Below are 23,115 nucleotides of genomic sequence, written 5' to 3' on the forward strand. Positions count from 1 at the left end.
TTCAAACCGCTCCCAACTTGATTAAAGGGAAACAATCACCTCATCTACAAAGATGGCAACGTGACAACCCTGGAGTGCTCACGTGCAGAATGATGGAACACATGGACTTGATACATATTGCTATGAAAACATATTGCCAGTTTCAACCAAAAGTATGAATAAGCTGGGTATGGTGGTGCCTGCCTCTAATGCTAGTACCTGGAAGGCAGAGGCAGGTGGATTTCTGAGTTCAAGGTCAACCAAAGCTAAATAATGAGACCCTGTCTCAAAAAAAGTATAAATGAAATTTTGCTTTGAAGCATGTTACAGACATTTTAAAAATAAGTTTTTCTTTGTGTGTACCTGTATTCGTGTGTGTGTGTGTGTGTGTGTACTGATAAACAAACCTGGGGCTTTGCACATACTAAGAAAATGTTCTACCACTGAATTACAACCCTTGTTCAAGTCCCAGTTGTTCATTTTTGATGTTGCTGTTTTGAATGGGGGCAAATTTCTCTTATCCTCACATTTCAGGAATAGCTCCAAAAAGATTTCCACTTGCCTGTACGTGGAACCTGAGAAGTCAGATGGTAGGCAGAGTCAAGGCAAGTGGAAGGTCAGTTGACCTGGGCATGGCAGAGTAGCAAAATTGAAACTCTAAAATTGAAACAAAATAATGATGGAAGCAGTGGCAAATTAGTAACAAGCTAAACAGCCTTCCCAACAGTGGGAACACATTAGTAACAAGCTAAACAGCCTTCCCAACAGTGGGAACGCATTAGTAACCAGCTAAACAGCCTTCCCAACAGTGGGAACACATTAGTAACCAGCTAAACAGCCTTCCCAACAGTGGGAACAGCAAGGAAGGCAACTCAAGTCCCAGTGGCCATCTCAGGATGCCTCCATCAACAAACCCATCCCCAAATACATCGTCCGTGGAAATAAGAACAGGGAGCCTCTGGGGTGAATACAGTCCCCTCATTCATAGCTGTACCCTTACACCTTCATTCAAACTTTTGTCTCACTCAGATATTTGAGCCATGGTGACAGCTACCCATGGTCATTTCGAAAGCAGGGTTGAGGAGCTGGGACAGAGTTTACAGGAACAAAACTTTACTGGAATTACTACCTGGCCCTTGCTGGGGATACGTATGTACAAAACCGTTTATTACACAAAGTTGGCATTCATCCCCTTATTATTTATTAAAACATACTCTACATCAAGTATGATATGCTTTTCTGTCTTAGAAAATTTTTAAACAAATGAAAAAGACAGATAACCTATTAAAAGGCTTGCAGGTTAGTAGTTAGTGCTACTGTGAGGATAAAAATAAGTCTCTGTGTGTAGAGGGACTGTGGAGTGGGAGAAGTCTTCCTGGTTAAAAAGCTAAGTGAGCCGGACAGTGGTGGTGCACGTATTTAATCCCAGCATTAGAAAGGCAGAGGCAGGCAGATCTCTGTGAGTTAGAGGCCAGCCCGGTCTATAGTTCGGGACAGGCCCCAAAGCTACAGAGAAACCCTGTCTTGAAAAACAAAAACAAAAAATCTAAAACTCTGAGTGATGTTGGATAGTTGTCAAAGTTATGCAGCAAAGTGGTAAAAGAGGAAGTTTATCAGGCTCTTTCTCTGGGCCACCAGCTCACAGATAATGATGTGGAGACTTATTAATTATGAACGCTCAACCTTAGCTTAGGCTTGTTCCTAACTAGATTTTATAACTTAAATTAACCCTTGTTTCTAAACCTACATTCTTTGCTGTGGCTCGGTTACTCTGTGCTGCCCACCCTGTCTCTTCTGGCTGGTGACTCTGCCTTTCCTCTTCTCTGGGCTCTCTGTTCAGAAGACCTGCCTTTACCTCCTGCCTAGCTGTTGGCCGTTTAGCTTTTTATTAAACCAACTGCAGGGACATATCTCTGCACAGCATAATCAAATATCTTGTAACAAAGCAGAAATGATAAAAGCTCAACCAGAAATGAGGGAACTTCAAATATTTCAGAGATAAATGAAAGATTACCAGAGATTTATTGATTTGGAGATTTTATTTTTATTCTACACGTATGGGTGTTTTATCTGTATATCCCTCTGGGCACTGTGTGTTGGCTCCTGCAGAACTGAGTTCCATACAGCTTCATTAGCCACCATGGTGGTCTGGGAACAGAACCAGGGTCCTCTGGATGAGCACCCAGTGCCCTTAAGCATTGAGCCATCTCTCCAGTTTGATCCCCAGAGGTTTAAAGATATCTTTATTAGATTTGTTTCATGGGCACTGGACACAAAACCTACCATTAACTTATTAGCGTAAAATGAGCCAGTGAGCCACAGCCAGGAAGGGAGTCACCAGCATGTCTGGGATGTTGAACATAGGAAGTAATTGCTTTGTTTCCAGTTTTGGCTTTTTGAGACAAGCTTTCATACTGTAGCCCAGGTTAGCCTAAGGCTATCATTGCGTAGCCCAAGCTGGTCTGGAACTCTTGCTCTGCCTCCTGGATGCTGGGATTCCATAACTCCTGGTCAGGGAAGCTTAAGCATGCTGGTAAGGACTGGCATGGAGAAGGGTGCTGGTAGGAGTTGGTGGGTGGCAGGAAGGGACATGAGCCATGGCCGTGGCCACGGTAGGGAGGTGATGGTCTTCGTGATCAGAACTCGCCCGCTGCCTACAAGCTTTATCTTTACTGCACACGAAGATAAAATTGCCTTGTGATTAAGCGTTCCAGATCCATTTGCAGACCTCATCAGAAAGGCCTGTGGAGGGTTAAAAGTCATTTATTCCAGGGTCAGAGGTAAAGACTTAAATATGACGTGCAAATGCTGGCTGGGGTTTAACTGATGATAAACCATTTATTCCCTCTAAGTACAGTCAGAAAATTACCCAGAAGGCATGATGCCATCCATTTTTCCGAGTTTTAGTGTTTAGAGCTGGGGGGGGGGGGGAGCCTGAGATCCTTCTCATAGACCAAATGTGGAGGAAGGGAGAAAGGGTGGGAGGGAGGGAAGTAGGGAGGAAAGTGAATGGAGTGGAAAAAAAGCTAAGAAAATACTCCAGATTTAGAAAACTACGCGATTCATTTCGTTTCAGTTTATCTTGTTTTATAAAACCTAGACGTTTAAAATAATTAGGTGAAGTCATTGTTTTGGATATATCACTTTTTAGGGGACAGCCTTTTCCAGGTTAAGCCTTCCCCTCTTTACTGACATTTGGTATAAATATTTTACTAATATATATATATATATATATATATATATATATATATATATATATATATATATATTTGACTGACCCTACTATGCCAACTGGAATTCCTATGCCCAGAGTTGTAGCACTTTCTTCTCCCTGGGGACTTGAGTTCCTCGTGGAAGAGGCTCGAAGGCAGTGGTTCCCACCTGGGGGTGATGTTTGAGCCGGCCTTGCTTGCATAAGTAGACCAGTGAGAGCCGGGCCTTGACTACACCTGTCTCCCTTTCAGGTTCAGCTTGAGTCTCTCCAGCTCACCTGGGCTGGATCCAATTTGTACCTCCGTGCTCCGCCACGCTAACAGCTGAGGTAACCTTTCTACAAGAAGACTGCCACCCAGTCTATGGCTCCATTTCTTCTAAGTTTTGAAGATTCTGGAACTTTGGGATGCACTGGATAAAAAGAGCTCAGGGGAATATCTTAAAATGTTCCCTTGTTCTCTTTTTCTACGTTTCCAAGACTTTATTGAGAATTTGGCTTATCTCACCATTTTTTACTATGTTTTACTGACGTTTATGTAGCACGCGGTACTTGATCAATTACTTCTTTAGTTTGCAGACACAAGCTGTTTTGTGCACATTTTGCAGACAGAGCATGCGGCGAAACTGATTAAGAATAGATAGAAAATCCGGGTTGTGGATGGACATTGCTCCAGGGAAGCGGAGCAGGGCAGGAGCGCGTGCCCGCGGGCGCGCCCCCTAGGAGGAGCTCGAAAACTACATTTCCCAGAGTGCCGCGCCCCGCCTCCCCCGCGGCTCTCCGGCGCGCTCCGGCGGGCCGGGCACGAGCGGGCGAGCGCGCGCATCCGCGGGGTGTCCGAGCGACCGGGGCTGGCGCGGCGCCGGCGCGGAGCGGGTGTGGCGGCTCGGCCTGCGAGGCGAGCGCGGACACCGAGGTAATCCCCGCGTCGTCATCCCACCCGCGCTCGCGTCGGCGAAGGGCGGTCTCGTGGCGCCGTCTCCCAGGGCAGCGAGAGGACCCGGGCGGGCCTCGCGGGCCGCGCTGTCCCAGGTGCTCGGGGTCCCGGGCGGGCGGGCGGCCTGCGGGGCGTCCCCGCGGCGGGGCTCCCGGGGCTCCGGCTGTCACCGCACCCGCCGAGGAGGCGAGCGCTCCGGGCTGAGCTCGCAGCTTGCTCCAGGGAGGGCGCCCTATGTGCGGACTCACTTTGGGGTTCCTAGCCTGCTCTCGGGTTTGCACGGTCCTTCCTGATGATGAGGTTCACGGTGGGAAGCTTGTCACATTCCTTTTCCTGCTGACTGTGTTGACTCTCATGCTCTTTCGTGGAAATCTTCGCAGTTTTGAATAGTCCTGTTAACCTGCTGCGATTGCCTACCTTGGTTTATTTTGCTGTTCCTTACTTTAAGCTATTGTGAGCGTGGGCGGATACTTGGGGAAAAGGTCTCACTTAGAACCTTGAGTTCTAAGTAATTAACCTGCTAGGTGCACGTGAGGGTTTTTTTTTTTTTTTTAAATACTGGTTTTCTCTTACATAAGTTAATTGTTTTCACTCCTGTTTCTGCATGTCCGGAGAGCCCTGGCCGGCCTAAGGGGCGGGTGGTATACTCTTGGCTAAGCAGACACCCTCTGCTGATGGTGCCCGAGACTGTAAATGCATGCAGGTAGCTTTGCCATTAGTAGTTGCTTTTCTGCCGGCTTCCTCCTGGCACCTTCGTCAGTCAAACTGACTGACCTACTTAAAACTTTAGTCGTGTTGCCTTTAAAATACCAACCAGTGGAGACACAGATATAGAAAAGAAATCACAAGATGCTGTATTGAGCTGTATGCACTTAGTTTCATATTTATTCTTCTAGGGTCTCCCCCTTACACCCACCCCGTGCGCCCTCTGGACCTTGTACATGCTCGCAAGCTCACTACCACTGAGTATGTCCCAGTCTGCATTTTTACACTTCAAGCTGCTATTTCAGCATTTGATGCTGCCAGTGTTAATGATTTGTAACGTCCTGTCTTCCGTAATAATTCCAAATCCTAACTTAAAATCACAGTGAATGGTTAAGCAGAGAGTATCGTTTTCCTGTCCTTACAGAAACTCAACCTCCCTGCTGTCAAATCACATGCAGGGGCAGAACCTACAGAGACATTCCCCTTTCACTCAAAAATCCGTCCTTTCCTTAAGAGTCAGATGGCGTTAGGAGTGGAGGCAGTAACTCAGTTGATGGTCTGCACAAACTGGGCTTGGTGGTGTGAGCCTCAGCCTAAGGCAGCACTTGGGAGAGCCAGCAATTCAAGGTCATCCTCGGCAACACTGAGTTTGAGCCAGCCTGGGCCACATGAGATCCAGTCTCAAAACAACAGCAGCAAAATCTAAACAGAAAACCAAAAGTAAATACGTTTTCCATTCCTTATATTTGAATCCTCAACAAAGAGTTTATTTTTGTATATGAGGAACTAAAGACACGAGCAAGAACAGATGTTTTATAAAACAACAAAATCCCATGGTTTTCAGCTGTAGAGTCTTTGGTGTTAGCCATTTCTTTTTCTGAAAAAAGTTTTAAGTAATGAAGCAAGAGGAAATTGGTATTTAAAATTTTTAAATTTTTTTGCAGTGCTGGAGATCAAACTCAGTTGACTATTTAGAATAGACTAATTATTGTTTACTGCTTCCCCGCCGACATTTTCCGTGTGGTCTGTCGGTCTGTTTTCTGTTCTGAGGAGGATATAATAGTGGGCTGAGCTCACTTCTGCAATTAGTTCTGGGTTAAAATCCCTGCTCTCTCTCTACCCATTGGCTGTTTCATCCTGGCAAGTTGTTATCTGAACCTCCGTTTCCTTCGCTGTGGAAGAGGGATAAAAATACTGTCTGCCTCTGCAGTCTTCCTGGAATCGTAAGGATTAGTGGGTTTTATATGCGGGGCATTTTATACTCCATAATCTTCAATCATAGCTCCAGTCACATGCTGTGTTTTAAAATGCTGCCAGTACGGCTTGCTCTCTGGTGACCAGAGTATTGGAAACACCTTTGTTTCGTCTTAGAAGGGTTGCTTACACGAGTGTTATTGTTTGATTGCTTCTCTGCTTTGTTATTTGTTTATGATTTGTTTTGTTGGTTCCTGTAAATCAGGTAGAATTACGAAGGATTGGAGACATCTTGGAAACTTTATTCCTGTCTCTGTGATTCTTTGTCAAAATCTGTGGCATGCCTACAGATAGTCTTCTAGGAGCGTAAGAATTCCGTGTGTATTTGTGCTTCCTGGACCGTAGACCAGATTTAACAGATACTCAAAGGGGTTCAGGGCCCTTTTCCCCAACTCAGCCATTCTTTTCTTTCTTTCCTTTTCTTTTTTCTTTGTTTATTTTTTAAGACAACATTTTGCCATGTAGCTTGGACTGACGCTGAACTTTATATCCTTCTGTCTCAATTTCCCAAGTCCCTGGGGTTGCAGGTATTCACAACCACACTTCATACGGGACAGGGGGAGGACATTGAATGTTGAATTTGAGGCTTTTCGAATCATAGGCAAGGGTTCTACTGCCAAGCTACACACACACACACACACACAATTCCAAGAACCATTGGCTTCAACTGTCTCCAAGTTTTCTAGAAAACTTGCAGATTTTTTGAAATGGGGGGTGGTGGTAGGACGGAGCCCTCACTTTTGCTCCAAAAGTGGAAGATGATGTTTCTAGCACAGCCTTCCTTCTTCAGGAGGCAAGGCCAGCGATTGACTGTTATCACTAGTAGACACTGTCAGCTTGGACGGGCATTAGAGTTGGTGATTCAGTACTGTTACAGCCCAGCATGTTTGAATATTATTTTAAATGCTAAATGATAACCTGATTTATTCTGAAATTTAGACAGTCCTATTCCCAGTAGAATACCAAATGATAAGAAAAATTATTTTACCTTTCAAAGTAGATATTTATACTTGTAATTATATATTTTTGTATATAGAAAAGTAAAGTTAAATCCTAACTGGTGATTATTTTGGCAGTCAGTATTGTTTGTTTAGAAGGAATGTATTAGGTATAATTTACAGAAAATTTTAACTGTCTTACGTAGATCTATTACTAGATTGTAATTTATGGTTTTAATTTGTTACACCTTAAATTAATCTTGAGGAGTTCAACATCGAGTCTATTTCTAAGTTTGAATTCACTCTTAGAATAGAATTTGGAAGCACCTACATGTCAACACACCCTTTTCCCTGTGCAGCGATAGACTGCTGGGCTACAGAAGGCTTTCCAGTGTGAAGCCAGCTCCTGTTTCTCACTCCTGGCAGCGCCCACAGTGCCTCAGCATTGTGGAGGGAGTGGATGAGGGGATCCGCGGTGCTAGACAAACCCTCCGCTGAGCAACATCCTTTCCCTTGGACACTGGGCAGAAATTTTGTTTGAAATGCAGAGGCTTTACAAAGTTAAAGGTTTATAATCTCTTAAATACTTGGGGATTTGTGGAATATTGAGCACAGCTGTGGCTGTCCACAGCTGCTTTGTGTAACGATCATCCCAGCACAAAAGTCACATGAGAGGACGCTGCTGGTGTTTGTGGGGAGAGTGTGTTCTAGATCACGCCACTGCTCCATATTTACTTCAGGTGTGAGAGTTTGTGTTAACTGAATAAAAAGCAAATGGTAATCATTTAAAAAAAACAAACACATAGATGGGAATACTGCTTTTTTAAGATCAGTGATTTTTATGGTAGTCTACTTTAGAACTCTAAGAAGGTGGAAAATAACGTGTGTGGAAAGAAGATTATTTTAGTGCTCACTCAGACACCACACACACAGAGCTAGGACCGAGGCCGTGTTTGGACTGATGGTGAGGTTTGGGCTCACCAGTGTTGACTCCTCGGTGCCCTGCTTTACACCTGTGTGATGTTGGGTGGGCTCTCACCGTCTCTGAGCCCCTCTCCACTACAGTTAAAAGCAGTTCGTCTTTGGGTAGGATTGAGATGAATACATATAAATTTTTTAAGTCATCTTAAGTATATGCGTGCACACACACTGTGTGTGTGTGTGTGTGTGTGTGTGTGTGTGTGTGTGTGTGTGTGTGTGTGTGTGTGAAAAGGACACTGGTGATCTAGGTCTTTGCTAATGAGAATTCTCAGCATTTCCAACCTAATGTCAGTCATTATAAAGCACACTTTACTTCTTTGCTGTAAAAAACCATTCATTGGGGAATTATGTTCCTCGACAAAAACTTCTGAGTCAATACCTTATCAAGGTAAGAACATTCATTTATTAGATGCCTACTGTATACTAGATTCAGAGCCAAGTGCTTTATATCATGTTTCTTCATTTGAATTTCACAACCACCTTAAAGGAAAGCCAAAGTTCAGAGTAATTTGTGTGATTCACCCAGTCCTTCACAGCCTGAGAATACCAGACTGTCTGACGCCCTAGTCTCTGCTATGAGCCATTACTCTATATGCCTGTGTTAGACATAGCTAACTTATTTCTCCAAAGGATCCAAAACAGCAGCTTTCTGTTATGCTGCAGTAGTTTAGAACTCGAAGCAAACTGACTTCAACCCAGGGTCAAACCGTTGGCTGTAGACCAAGACCCGCTCTCTGCCTGCTTCTGTGACCGTGGATGTCTTAGACACATCCCTCGTGTCTGGATTGTCCACGGTGAATGGTTTTCACAGAGGCTGCATTGCCCACGGAGGCTAGTTTCCTGTCTAGCTGTTACACCCTAAGGATTGCTGGCTCCCAAGCTAGACCAGGCCTGTTCCCGTTATAAATGAATGACCCATGAGAGGATGTAACATCTCAGGGATAAGACCTCACCACTGTCAGTTTTTACTGTTCCGTCACACTTCTTTGAAGGACTGTAAAATCAAGAGAAGTGATCCTTCTACACGGGATTTTGAAATATAACAGGGTATGATAAGGAAATATAACAGGGCCGGGCGGTGGTGGCGCACGCCTTTAATCCCAGCACTCGGGAGGCAGAGGCAGGCGGATCTCTGTGAGTTCGAGGCCAGCCTGGTGTACAAGAGCTAGTTCCAGGACAGGCTCCAAAGCTACAGAGAAACCCTGTCTCGAAAAACTAAAATAAAATAAAATAAAATAAAATAAAAAAAAGAAATATAACAGGGTATCTTAAGCCATTTAAAATCCCAGCTGTAATAATAATATTAGGTCATTCTCCCTTAAAATTAATTTGAAGTGCTTTGGGAAGATTGTTCCTGTGACCCATGCCTAAAGATCTTTGGCCCGGTTTGAAGTTCCCCTACCTAGTTCTCTGTAGTCAACAGCTTTTGGAATCAGTTCATTGTGTGAGTCCAGAAGAGCGAATGTGTAAAGCAGCCCCAAGTAGAGCGTGTATCGTTCGCATGCAGGTTCTCAAGCAGTGACTTGGTGCCGATGGATTCGGTGGAGGAGTGATAGTAGTAAGGAGGACGGATGTGTGAGGGGAGCCTTTGTTAAGGGATATCCGATGGGCGTTAGCCAGAGAAGCGAGACCAACGTCAAAGACTTGGCTGTGCCTGGGTAGAATGGGAGCTTTGAGGACCCATGGGCTGAGATACCACAGCTAGCAGCCTTACTTGCCATCCAGGCTACAGTTGCTGCTCTCGAGCCAGCCTGTATGTCCCTGTCTTTGCCTTGACCACATAGTTCTTGCTGCTGTCTGTCTGTGCCCCTCTCTGGATGATCAAGCTTCGCAATAGCAGGGTTATTACCATTTGGGGCTTTTCTTAGTTTTTCATTTTATTTTTTTTTAAGTTTTTCGAGACAGGGTTTCTCTGTAGCTTTGGAGCCTGTCCTGGCACTAGCTCTTGTAGACCAGGCTGGACTCGAACTCACAGAGATCCATCTGCCTCTGCCTCCCGAGTGCTGGGATTAAAGGCGTGCGCCACCACGGCCCGGCTTCTGAGTTTTTAAGTAAGATTACTTTGTACATTTTGGGGGGTGATTTTGAAGCAAGGTGTCTTTATGTAACAGCTTTGGTAGTCCTGGAATTATCTTTGTAGATCAGGTGTTCTCGAACTCACATAGATACGCCTGCCTCTGCTTCCTGAATGTTGAGATTAAAGGCATGTGCTACCATGCCTGACTTGTGCATACATTTTCTAAAAGGAAAATATGAGATAAGGTAGTTGAATATGGTTAAGATGGTTGAAAATTTTCCTCACAATTAGAATCTGACTTTCTTTTTTGAGTCAGGGTCTCTCTGTGTAGCCCAGATCTGGAATTTTCTGTATAGCAAAGGCTGACCTTGAACTGGTGATTCTCCTATTGTAGCCTCCCAAGTGCTAGAATATAAGCCTGAATATAATATAGAATACATGCTACTATGCCTGACTTTGACTCTTCTGAAGCAGGTTTTGTGTGTGTGTGTCATTTGTTTTCCTGTGTATTGGAACTTCTGAGTCTGTCTAGAGACTCTGTGGTCCAGACGTTCGAGTGATATGCTTGTGGGATTGGATGGGTGGCAGATGCTGCTCTGGGCATGTCTGAGAGGTCAAGTGGAACAGTGTCCGTCATGGCGTCGTCCTTTCTGGCGCACCACGGATTGGAGCTTCTCAAACTCTTTGTGGTCAAAGACTAGTTTATGAAACAGTATTTTCACAAAAGACTGAAAATGAAATGAAAAGGGAATAAAGTTTATAATTGATGATTCAGGAGAAGGGAAACTGCTCTTTTGAGTATCGCTATGCTTTGTGGATTTGTTGAGGCTCCATTTTTCCAGCTTCATCACTTATGTCATGAGCAGGTGCAGACTTTGTCTTCTGTATCCGTTCTTCCCTCCTCAGAATCTGCAGTAGAGCCTGTGACAACTTCTGCCATGAAGTGTGTGGTTATAAACCTGTACGACTACTTTTGAGCACCATATGTTGTGTGTGTGTGTGTGTGTGTGTTCACACTAAATTTGGCTTGTGTGTGCATACTGTAAAAATTAAAATGCTTTCAGACTCCTAGGAAAATCCTGATTCTTTGTTGGCCACATGTTCCTCAGCTTTCTACCTCAGCTTTCTGTCTATTATGAAGATAGACAGTTTATAGAAAGAAAAGATTAATTTAGGCTCACAATTTTGGAGGTTCTAGTTCATGATTAATTTTATGACTCATTGCTTTGGGCCTGTGGTAAGACCAAAGACCATGGCAGAGGGTGTGTGTCCTGAAGCAAAACAAACAAGAAGCGCAGCATGGCATAGCTTCTCTAAGAGCATTGTCTCTGGTAAAACAGAGGGTCTCAACCTGTGGGTCACGACCCCTGTGGTCTGAAGTTTTGTCCTGCCCAGTTCTGCAGTCGTCAAGTCCCAAAGAAAACACACAGAGGTCTACATTAACTATAAACTTATTGGCCCATTAGCTCAGGCTTCTTATTAACTCTTATAACTTATATTAGTCCATTATTCTTGTCTGTGCTAGCCATGTGGCTCAGTACCTTATTCAGCGGGGCAGTCACATCTTGCTTCTTCTGTGGTCAGGTCAGGACTGCAGAGGAATGGGCTTCCTCTTTCCCAGAATTCTGCTGTTCTCATTGACCCACCTGTAGTTCCTGTCTGGTTGTCCTGCCTATACTTCCTGGCTGGCTACTGGCCAATCAGCATTTATTTAAAATATAATTGATAGAATACAGACCATTCTCCCACACCAGACCCCTCTGGGGTTGAATGACCCTTTCACAAGGGTCGCCTAAAACCATTGGAAAACACAGATATTTACATTACAATTCATTATCAGTAGCAAAATCATAGTTATTAAATAGCAACAAAAATAATTTTATTGTTGTGAAGTCACCACCACATGAGGAACTATATTGAAAGGTTGCAGCTTTAGGAAGGTTGAGAACCACTGCTCTAAGACTTCCTACTCATCCCTACCCCTTAAAGTTGCTACCACCTCCCAACAGTGCCTCCTGAGAGAAGGAACAGGCCTTCAAGATCCGAGCTTCAGTCACTAGCAAACCTGCTTACTCTAAATGGCAGTTCATGAGGATTGATTTTAAACCAATGCAGTTTGGGATTTTGTTTTGTTTTTTTCTTTCTTTTACATGATCAGCTTATTCTTTGATACTTGGCCACAAATGATGATACATTTATTTTTGCTTGACTTTTTGTTCAAATAATAATCATTTGCTATCCTCCCAGCTTTATGGCATTCTCCAAAGCAATGAGCAATGGAGGTTTCCTCTGAAAACCATGTAATGCGCGTATTTAGGTAAAACGCATGCCCTGTAGGTTCTGTGTACTAGACTTTCAGAGTATCATGACTAGAATGCCCCAGGGATTCAGTTCAATCAATGAAATGATTTGAATGCCTTCTTAATAAACTAGTCCGAGTTGAACTATCATATAAGCATTTGTTACTATAGTAATATTACCATCATTATTAAGATGATAACAGTATTAGTATCCAATATATATCCTCATGCTGTGCTGTTCTGTAGAAGTTCATGGAACCAACAAATCATGGGCTGCAGCCTCTGAACTATTAGCCAATATACATAACCCTTTTCTGCTTATGTTATTATGGCAGGTGATTGCCACCTCTCCTAGAGAAGCATCTCATCCAGTTACTGTGGATACGTAAATGTGGCTGGAAAGCTGTGTATAACATGACCTACTTGATGATGAATGTAATGAAATAAGATTACACCACCTGCAGTCCACAGCCCCAGAGAGGCTAGTTATCAAGGAGGGCCCACAGAGGGATGCATGGATTTCCCTAGGAAGGGGTTAAATGGGATCAGGGGATGGAGGCAGGTTGGAGCTAGGATGGATGGGGATAGTAACAAAAGAGACGTCTTGGTGAGGAGCCCATTTAGGGCTTAGGGAGAAACCTAGTGCCAGGGAAACCCCCAGGAATCCCAACTCGGACTCCTAGCAATAGTGGAGAGGGTGGCCATTTACTGTAAGCAGATTGGTGACTTCCCTACTTGCCACCAGAGATTCTCTATCCAGTAACTGATGGAAGCGGAGACAGATCCACAGACAAGCACCACGCTGAGCTCCGAGAGTCTTGAGGAAGAAAGGGAGGAGGGATTGTACACGCCTTAGTACTTAGTACATCTCACTTGTAAGAGCTGCAATGACATGTCTTAGAAGTATACATCACACTGTCATATGCCTTAGTAGTTAGTCATCACACTATGTAAGAGCCGCATGTGATGTCACACACATTAGTAATATACATCATGTTATGTAAACACGTATGTGATGTCGCATGCCTTAGTAGTTAGTATATCACACTATGTAAGCATGCATGCGATGTCCCACACCTTAGTAGTTAGTACATCACACTATGTAAGCATGCATGCGATGTCCCACACCTTAGTAGTTAGTACATCACGGTATGTAAGCATGCATGCGATGTCCCACACATTAGTAGTTAGAACATCACACTATGTAAGCATGCATGCGATGTCCCACACCTTAGTAGTTAGTACATCACACTATGTAAGCATGCGATGTCCCACACATTAGTAGTTAGTACATCACACTATGTAAGCATGCATGCGATGTCCCACACATTAGTAGTTAGTACATCACACTATGTAAGCATGCATGCGATGTCCCACACCTTAGTAGTTAGTACATCACACTATGTAAGCATGCGATGTCACACACCTTAGTAGTTAGTACATCACACTATGTAAGCATGCGATGTCCCACACCTTAGTAGTTAGTACATCACACTATGTAAGCATGCGATGTCCCACACATTAGTAGTTAGTACATCACACTATGTAAGCATGCATGCGATGTCCCACACCTTAGTAGTTAGTACATCACACTATGTAAGCATGCATGCGATGTCCCACACCTTAGTAGTTAGTACATCACACTATGTAAGCATGCATGCGATGTCCACACCTTAGTAGTTAGTACATCACACTATGTAAGCATGCATGCGATGTCCCACACCTTAGTAGTTAGTACATCACGATATGTAAGCATGCATGCGATGTCCCACACCTTAGTAGTTAGTACATCACACTATGTAAGCATGCGATGTCCCACACCTTAGTAGTTAGTACATCACACTATGTAAGCATGCGATGTCCCACACCTTAGTAGTTAGTACATCACACTATGTAAGAGCCGCATGCGATGTCCCACACCTTAGTAGTTAGTACATCACACTATGTAAGCATGCGATGTCCCACACCTTAGTAGTTAGTACATCACACTATTTAAGCATGCATGCGATGTCCCACACCTTAGTAGTTAGTACATCACACTATGTAAGCATGCGATGTCCCACACATTAGTAGTTAGTACATCACACTATGTAAGCATGCATGCGATGTCCCACACCTTAGTAGTTAGTACATCACACTATGTAAGCATGCATGCGATGTCCCACACCTTAGTAGTTAGTACATCACGGTATGTAAGCATGCATGCGATGTCCCACACATTAGTAGTTAGTACATCACACTATGTAAGCATGCATGCGATGTCCCACACCTTAGTAGTTAGTACATCACACTATGTAAGCATGCATGCGATGTCCCACACCTTAGTAGTAGTACATCACACTATGTAAGCATGCATGCGATGTCCCACACATTAGTAGTTAGTACATCACGGTATGTAAGCATGCATGCGATGTCCACACCTTAGTAGTTAGTACATCACACTATGTAAGCATGCATGCGATGTCCCACACATTAGTAGTTAGTACATCACACTATGTAAGCATGCATGCGATGTCCACACCTTAGTAGTTAGTACATCACACTATGGAAGCATGCATGCGATGTCCCACACCTTAGTAGTTAGTACATCACTCTATGTAAGCATGCGATGTCCACACCTTAGTAGTTAGTACATCACACTATGTAAGCATGCGATGTCCCACACCTTAGTAGTTAGTACATCACAGTATGTAAGCATGCATGCGATGTCCCACACCTTAGTAGTTAGTACATCACACTATGTAAGCATGCATGCGATGTCCCACACATTAGTAGTTAGTACATCACACTATGTAAGCATGCGATGTCCCACACATTAGTAGTTAGTACATCACACTATGTAAGCATGCATGCGATGTCCCACACCTTAGTAGTTAGTACATCACACTATGTAAGCATGCATGCGATGTCCACACCTTAGTAGTTAGTACATCACACTATGTAAGCATGCATGCGATGTCCCACACCTTAGTAGTTAGTACATCACACTATGTAAGCATGCATGCGATGTCCCACACCTTAGTAGTTAGTACATCACACTATGTAAGCATGCATGCGATGTCCCACACCTTAGTAGCATCACGCTGTGTCACAAAGTGCCGCTGTGATGTCACATGCTGGAAGGAGACAGTAAAGGGAGTTAGAACAAGCTAGATTGTTCTAGTATTGTGATCTCTGCCTTGTTGTTGGTCTTGTTTTCTGTACTTCTTTATACACCTGAGGAAGACCTGTCCCCCACAAGCGCACGTATGTACATGTACATGCATCTTCACACACAGACGCCTGTGCAACACACAGGATTGTATGTTCATATTCAGTAACAATGCAATTAAACCTACGCTCCAAAACTTAAGAGACAGCAGGATCGTTTTTCAACCACATCTAAGATTCTTGCCCCATAAGGAGTGAGATTAGAACTCCCATTTCTCAGAGTACACTGAACTGATTTAAAAGGAAGAAGCTGCTTGAAACGATCCTGCGAGTCCATCCCAAGATGCTCTGAAACACTAAGATAAGGAAACGTGACTGGAGCCTCCACTCCCCTATATGCCAATATCAACCAACAAAACATGGAGGGCTGAACAAAATGTACTCCACAGAGGCCACAGGTTCCAACGACTTGATGTAGACATTGTGTAACAAACTGATTTTTTAAAAATAATTCTTATTTTTTGTGTGTGTTTATGTAAAGGTATAAAATCCCCTGTAACTGGAGTTACAGACAGCTCTGAGTTGTCTGTCCTGTGGGTGCTGGGAATTGAACCCAGGTCCTCTGGAAGAGCAGTCAGTGCTCTTAACCACTGAGCCATCTCTCCACCCTTCCATATTTATGTTTTTAAAACCACCTTGTGACCCTTGACCCTTTAGTCCCCCTCTCTGCACCTCTAATTTTAGCAGCTCCTCAGCTGGTGGTGGCCACTGACTGTTCTTTTAAGGATATATAAGTGAGCTGATAGAGTCTTTTATTCTTTTATTGCAGACTAGTGTCCCATCGTGTAGGGTGTAGGGCGTCACCATAACTTCATCCGCTCAGCTGGGATCATTTAGCTTGTTTCTGGGTTTTTAGATGTGCGTAGAGCAGCTATCAAATTTTATAGAAAGTTCTTAAATAAATGCAAATTTTCCTTCCTTATGGATAGGTTGTCAAGAGTCAGATTTTTCATATAGAAACACTTGTTATGTATGTGTATAGAAAAACTTGTTAAAATGTATTTTAGGATATCTTAACTGTCTTGTATTCCCAGCAGTAATATTTAAAAGGTTCAGGCATTTCTTTATCAGAACTTGCTAATTCTTAAAATAGTTTTTGCTAACATAGATAAGTGGGTTTCATCATGACATTTCATGCATCTGTACCATCATACAGTTCTTATTCACAGCCCTGCCCTCTCCTCTCCCCCTCCCTTCTCCTTTTCTCCCTCAAATAGTCTTCCTTCGTGACACATACAGACGATATACAGTCCACATAGTCCGCTGCCTCTTCCTCCTTCCCTCCCTTCTCCCTGCAGACCTCATTGTCTGCTCCCAGGAACCCTTTCCACTGCCAGCCCCACCACACACACAGAGGCATGTGCTCATGCACACATTTAAATCTAGATCTCTCGTGTGAAAGCACACTTCCCGAGTCTGTCTTATTTCACGTAATGACCTCCCGCTCACTCATATTGTTAGTGTGACAGCTTCACTCCTCTTTGCAGCTGAACAGAACTCTGTTGTGTACGAGTACCGTATTTCTTTAGCCTTGCATTTGTTGACCGGTCTGTAGGTGGCTCCGTGTCTTGGCTACTGTGAAACAATGTAGCCATGAACCTGCAAGTGCAAGTATCTCTGGGAGGCGGATTCAGAGTCCTCGTGTTACCGGGGTGGCATAGCTGGATGATGCAGTAGCTCTGGCTTAGAGTTGACACTCCACCCATGTCCCACTAAAGGTTTCTTTGCCCGTATCCTCACCTGCGCAGGTTGCCTGATGTTTTCATCCTAATGGTCCTTCTGAGAGGTGAGATGGCTCTCAAGGCACTTTTACCTTTGGTTTCCTGGTGGTCAAGAAGGACTTGAAGATGTGTCAAGTGTGTATTGACCATGTGTACTTTTTCCTTTGGGAACTGTTCATTCAGCTTGTCGGCCCCTTTATCGATTGGATTACTAGGGGTTTTGGTATTTAGAGTTCTTTATAGATTCTAGATAATAATCATTTACCAGGTTATAGTTGGCAGATTTTCTCCAATTCTTAGCGCTGCCTCTTCATTCCGACATTTCCTTTGCGTTGCAGAAGCTGTTTAATTTTGTGCCACCTCAGTTGCTGGTTCCTGGGATTGTTTTCTGATTTTTTCGAATGTTCTTAACTATGTTAATATTTTTATCTTAGCAATTCTGATAGGTGTGTGATGGCATTATTCTCATGGCTTAAATCTATTCCTCTAATAGAAGTGATGCTGAATATCTTTTCCTGAGGTGTTTGCCATCTTCACTGGTGATATTTTCTGAGTCCATGTTTTAATTTGAGGTTTTTGGTTTTTTTTTTTTTATTGAACTTGCAAGTTCTTTACGTATCTGGAACATGTGTTTCTGAGGTGATTCACAGATGTTTTTCATGCTTAAGTGTGTCTTAAGTTTTCTTACTGTTTTGCTTTCATAGCGCAAGGTTTATGATTGTTGTTGCCATGCCCCAAACACGAATGTCTCCAAGGCTTTCTACATGTAGGAAAGCACTTGACCCCTGAGCCACACTCCCGATCTACAGGTTCTCTCTAACTTTTAATAGATCACCTCAGCAATTTTTCTTTTGTATATCTAAGAAATTTCTTTTTAATCTCAGAACTGTAACTTGAGGTTATATAGTCATGAAGCTTTTCTCCTAGGTTTTCTTCTGAAAGTTTGATAAATTTAATTGTAATTACATTTATGTAGTTATGTAGATAGCTCATGACTTTTTAAAGCTATATATTTATGTTATATTATAATGTGCAGTGGTTTGTTTAGTTTCATAATAATCTTTGACCCATTGTTAATGTTTATATTAAGATGAGCTTTAGTCAAGATTTATTTAGTTTTTGTTTGTATGATTGTATTGTTTTATCGTCATTTATTGGAAAGATTTCTTTCTCTATCGAACTGTTCTTGTGCTTCTTTGACATTCACTTGGCTGTGTTTGTGTAGGTCAGTTTCTGAGTCTCGTGTGGTGTTGATGTCTCTGCATTTGCTTTTACCATCTTGTCATTTCTGGTTTAGGGTGGTTTGAGAACTACAGTAACATTATTAAGGTATTGGAAGTCCATAGACCCCTTAGGCAATCTCTTCTGTTACTGATATGTTAGTTTGATCTGATTGCTTCAATTAATCAATACACCTTATTATTGCATATTTATTAACTAAGGTTGTCCTAGTTCGGTTTTTTGTTGCTGTTGTTGCTATGGTAACACTATGACCAAAAGCACACTGGGAAGACGAAGGTTTTCACGTCTTAAAGATGTAGTCCATCATGTAGGGCAGCTGAGGCAGGAGGCTGAAGAGAAACCGTGAGGAATGCTGCTTTCTGTACACTTCCTCTGGCTTGTCACACGACTTCTCACACAGCCCAGGCTCACCCTCCTGTATCAATTGGCAATTAAGGCAGTGCCCCATATTAATATGATGGCGGCAGTTTCTCAGTTGAGGGTCTGTATCCCCAGGTGACTGAGTAAGAAACCTAACCAGCACAAAGGCCAACACTCTGCTCCAATTGCCTGCTCTTTATGCTTCTTTCCCATTCCAGGACCCCATTCAGGATGCTGCAGTAAATTCAGTATCTGTGTCTCCTTGGTCTCCTGCTGCCATGGTAACCGGATTTCCCTTGTTTCTGCCAACTTTGATGAGTATTGGTCAGATGTCTTGTGGAGTGTCTCATTTGGTGTCTGTCTGATGCTTGTCTCATGGGCAGACTGAGGTTGTGAGCTCTGAGAAGCAGACAACGGACGTGAGTGTGTCCCCACGGCAGCATGTTGAGCTCCCCTTGATCGCCTGGCTGAAGTGAAGCTTAGTCTCTGCTTTAGCCTGTTTCATGCTGTGCTCGTTAGAGTGAGGTCACTGTGCCGCTACACACACACCACACCTCAGCAGTAAGGCATCTGAAGGCTGGGCAGGTGGTCCAGTCTAGGAAAGCATTTGCCTCAAAAGCATGAGAACCTAGCTCACAGTCCCAGCACTCACATAAAAACCCGGTGTGGAGACATGTACACAATTCCAACAGTGATGGTGAGCTCAGGGATAGAGGTAGGTGGGTTCCTGAAACCCACTGGCCAGTTAGCCCAGCCCACTTGGCAAAGTTCCAGCGCAATGAGAGATCTGTCTCAAACAAAAGGTAGAAGGCACCTGAAGACTCACACCCAGACTTCCTTTGACCACCACACGCATGCCATGCACACACGTGTGTGCGCACATGTTGGGGAAGACTGATTGTTTTTTTCCTGGCTGCCCAAACTCCCAAAATAATCACATAGAAACTATATTATTTGAATCACTGCTTGACATATCACTTAAGCGTATTGCCAGCTAGCTCTTATATCTTTGGTTAACCTATTTCTATTATTTTATATTTTACCATGAGACTCATGGCCTACCGGCAAGGTTCCAACATATCTGTTGAAACAAAAGAACTTCCTTTCCAAAGCAACAAATCCTTAGCCCCAAATTATGAAGTCAAGATACCTTTGAGCTGGGTGATGGTGGAGCATGCCTTTAATTCTTGCAGTCAGGAGGCAGAGACAGGTGGATCTCTGTGAGTTCGAGGCCAGCCTGGTCTACAAAGCTAGTTGTAGGACAGGCTCCAAAGCTACAGAGAAACCTGTCTCGAAAAAACAAAAACAAAACAAAAAAAAACCAAGATACCTTTGAAATATGTATGCTGGTTTAGCTTAGCAGCCCATACAGTGAAATGTATCTCTGTACTTAACTCCTTCATAGTCAAAAAATTTAAAGAAAACACAATAATACACATAATCGAGACTCTCTGTGAATTTTCCATCTTTTATGGCTTGTTTTTACTTTTTCTACAAGTTTAATATTTATTTTATAATCTTTACTCCTTTAATTTATGACTGTACTCTTTTATATTACATTCACTGTCTCTTTACTCTTTTTCTTCTCTCTCAAGACTATGTACATTTTTAAAACACACTGTGTCTCATTTAGAGGCCTTTTATGTATGAATTTGTATATCTGAAATCCTTTTCTGTCCAGGAACACCTCTTGAAATGCTAAGCAGTCTTCCTAGGACTAAGGCTGCTTTTCCTTTTGGCTCCACCCAATCCAACATGGCGGAGTCATATTCACTGCCTCTGAGAGCTGTGCACACTGCCCCAGTTCAGGTATGCAGCAGGTCTATGTCACACCATTAAGCAGAATGTAACACGGTGTTCACAAACCCCATTCAAGTTCTCAGCCTCCTGAAAGAGCCAGAGTTCGTGCCGGCAGTACGGCCCAGAAAGCCGCTGTTTTGAAAGCACATGTATTTTTTTTCTGCTACTACTGAATCAGGAAGACCCCTCTTAAAGGAATCCTACCTCTGCTTCCTTTTAGCAAACAGAGCCAACCAGAGAAAATGCTACTACCAAAAAGTCATGCTTAACTCTGTTCTTTTGTATCTAGGATTCCTTTTTAAGCTTTCTTGGGTTTTACATGGATATAGTTGACCACGTTGGGAGAGGTAACTGCTTCATTTTCCACTGTTCAGCCCTGAAATAATCATACAGAAACCATATTATTTGCAATACTGTTTGGCCGATAGCTTAAGCATATTTCTAGCTTGCTCTTATATCCTAAATTAACCCATCTCCATTAATCTGTGTATCACCATGTGGTGGCAGCTACATGGCATCTCTCTGACTCCTCCCACTCTCTGTATCTCTCTTTCAGCCTGGCTTTACTCTGCCCTGCCATTGGCCAAAAACAGCTTCTTTATTAACCAATGGCAATAAAACATATTCCCATAATACAGAGGGGAATCCCACATCACTCGCACATGGGCGCGCACGCACACACACACACACATTCTCACGCATATGTGAGAGAAAAGTGTCCATAATTTATCTGGAAATTTTCTATCTCCACACTTACCCCCGTCCTCTTTCTGGATTGAACCAAAGGCCTGCTTACATTAGGCTCATGGTAGGTTTATGGTAGACTCACAGTAGGCTGTCATTGTCCCCCGAACCCATCCTTCTGCAGCTTGAAATCATCGTACCTGTTTGTGTGTTCTACTCCATCTATTTACTGATTCTGTGGTTTGTAAACCAGCAAGGCATGGACTGGAGTTATTTCTCTTATGCTTGGGGTTATGCAACCTGCACTACTACTGAAGGCATGCAATGTTGTTTTACATTGAATATGGTGGTTCCTCAAACCTTATTTCAAAATGCTTATGTATTCTGGTTCCTTCACCTTCCCATTAGAAAATTTAGACTCAGTTTGTCATATTCTTTATTATAAAAACTTCTTATTGACTTGATTGGAATTGATTGAAATTGGAACCAGTCATGTTTACTAAGTTGAGTCTTCTAGCCTAGAAACTGGGATGTCTCCATTGCTTTAGGTTTTCTTGAAGTATTTCAGTGTATAAGTTCTATATGTTTTACTGGTCCTATACCTGAGCATCTCCCTTTCCTGGAAGCAATAAACATTTCAAATTTCTGTTTCCCTTGTGCATTGCTAATACATAAAAATAGAGCTGACCTTTGTGTATTTACCTTGTATTTTGTGACCTTGTAAACTTAGTTGTGCTAGGTGTTTCTGCTCCTTAAAAATGTTTTACATTGGAAATGTCTGCTAATGGACTATAAAGGGACCTCCCTGGGGACAAAGGGCATGTGCAGATCTCAAGCCTCGTCCCAGAACCCTAGCCACTGAAGTGTGACGTGTTCTCTCTCCTATCCCATTCCACCTTTTGAGTTTATCAATCAGCCTTAATATCAGATGTGCCATAAAACCTAGGATATCTCCACCACAATGTGTCTACTGTTAAAATAGGGAGGGACGGAGGGACTGACTAATGAAGATCCTGAAGATTCCCACAGGGAACAAACTCTGGCACTGTCTCTTCTTAAATGCAAATGTATATGCTTTTGTCACTCTTTTCTATGTATTGACCACAACGGTGCAATGGTAGCCCATTGTTATCACACAGCAGATTGTCTATACGGTGTAAGATGCCCGCAGGAAGAACACAGCAGCTCCTGCATAAGCTCACTGATTCTTCCTCAAGGCCAGGAGAACATAGAGAACATTTTTTTCTGACACATGCCCATCATAGTGAAAGACACACAGTCTCCTCCTGTAAACCCTGCAGGAGAATAAGAACACTGAGTTTCCTGTCTACTGGTCCAACCTGATTTTTTGCAGCCAGAGTTGTTCCTGTCTCCCTTTCCTTCCCTTCAGTAAAATTTGCACACATTTTAAGGCTCTGGTTCAGTATGGTTTGGTATTTGAGCCAGGAGATTGCACATATTCAGTTACACTAATATCAGCCGTTCTGTCTCCTTTCAAGTTGTGCCTTTTTGTTTCTCTCTTTATTGTGTCAGAGAGAACTTAGGTTTCTTACATGTCTTTCTGTACCAGGCCTTTTCTTTCGGGCCACCAAACAGCTCCCATATCATGACACAGAGATGTATTAGTTTTGAATCAGTCTAGCTTAGGCACGTTTCTGCTAGCTCTTTTAACTTAACCTGTTTCTCTTTATCTTTGCCTCGGGGCTTTTACTTTTCTTTCCTTCTGTGTGTGTTACCTTCACTGCTTCTCTTGTCTGTATGCCTGACTTCTGGCCC

The 23,115-nt window shown here is 43.1% G+C and overlaps 1 protein-coding gene across 5 annotated transcripts in view; it reads left to right on the plus strand.

Moving 5' to 3' along the window:
• The first annotated feature begins 4,000 nt into the window (after positions 1–4,000).
• Positions 4,001–23,115, plus strand: part of Klhl8 (kelch like family member 8) — a 45,686-nt gene continuing 26,571 nt past the window's right edge. Inside the window, exons 1-2 of one of the 5 annotated variants that reach the window (XM_075942895.1) lie at positions 4,005–4,106; positions 19,074–19,136. The gene's annotated coding sequence lies outside the window, so the exon portion shown is untranslated. Of the gene's footprint in view, positions 4,223–4,309; positions 4,435–19,073; positions 19,137–23,115 lie in introns of those variants that run through there. The other 4 variants (XM_075942896.1, XM_075942893.1, XM_075942894.1 and 1 more) reach the window with 4 other exon arrangements.

This window comes from Microtus pennsylvanicus, chromosome 12, assembly GCF_037038515.1.
Source record: "Microtus pennsylvanicus isolate mMicPen1 chromosome 12, mMicPen1.hap1, whole genome shotgun sequence".
NCBI lineage: Eukaryota > Metazoa > Chordata > Mammalia > Rodentia > Cricetidae > Microtus > Microtus pennsylvanicus.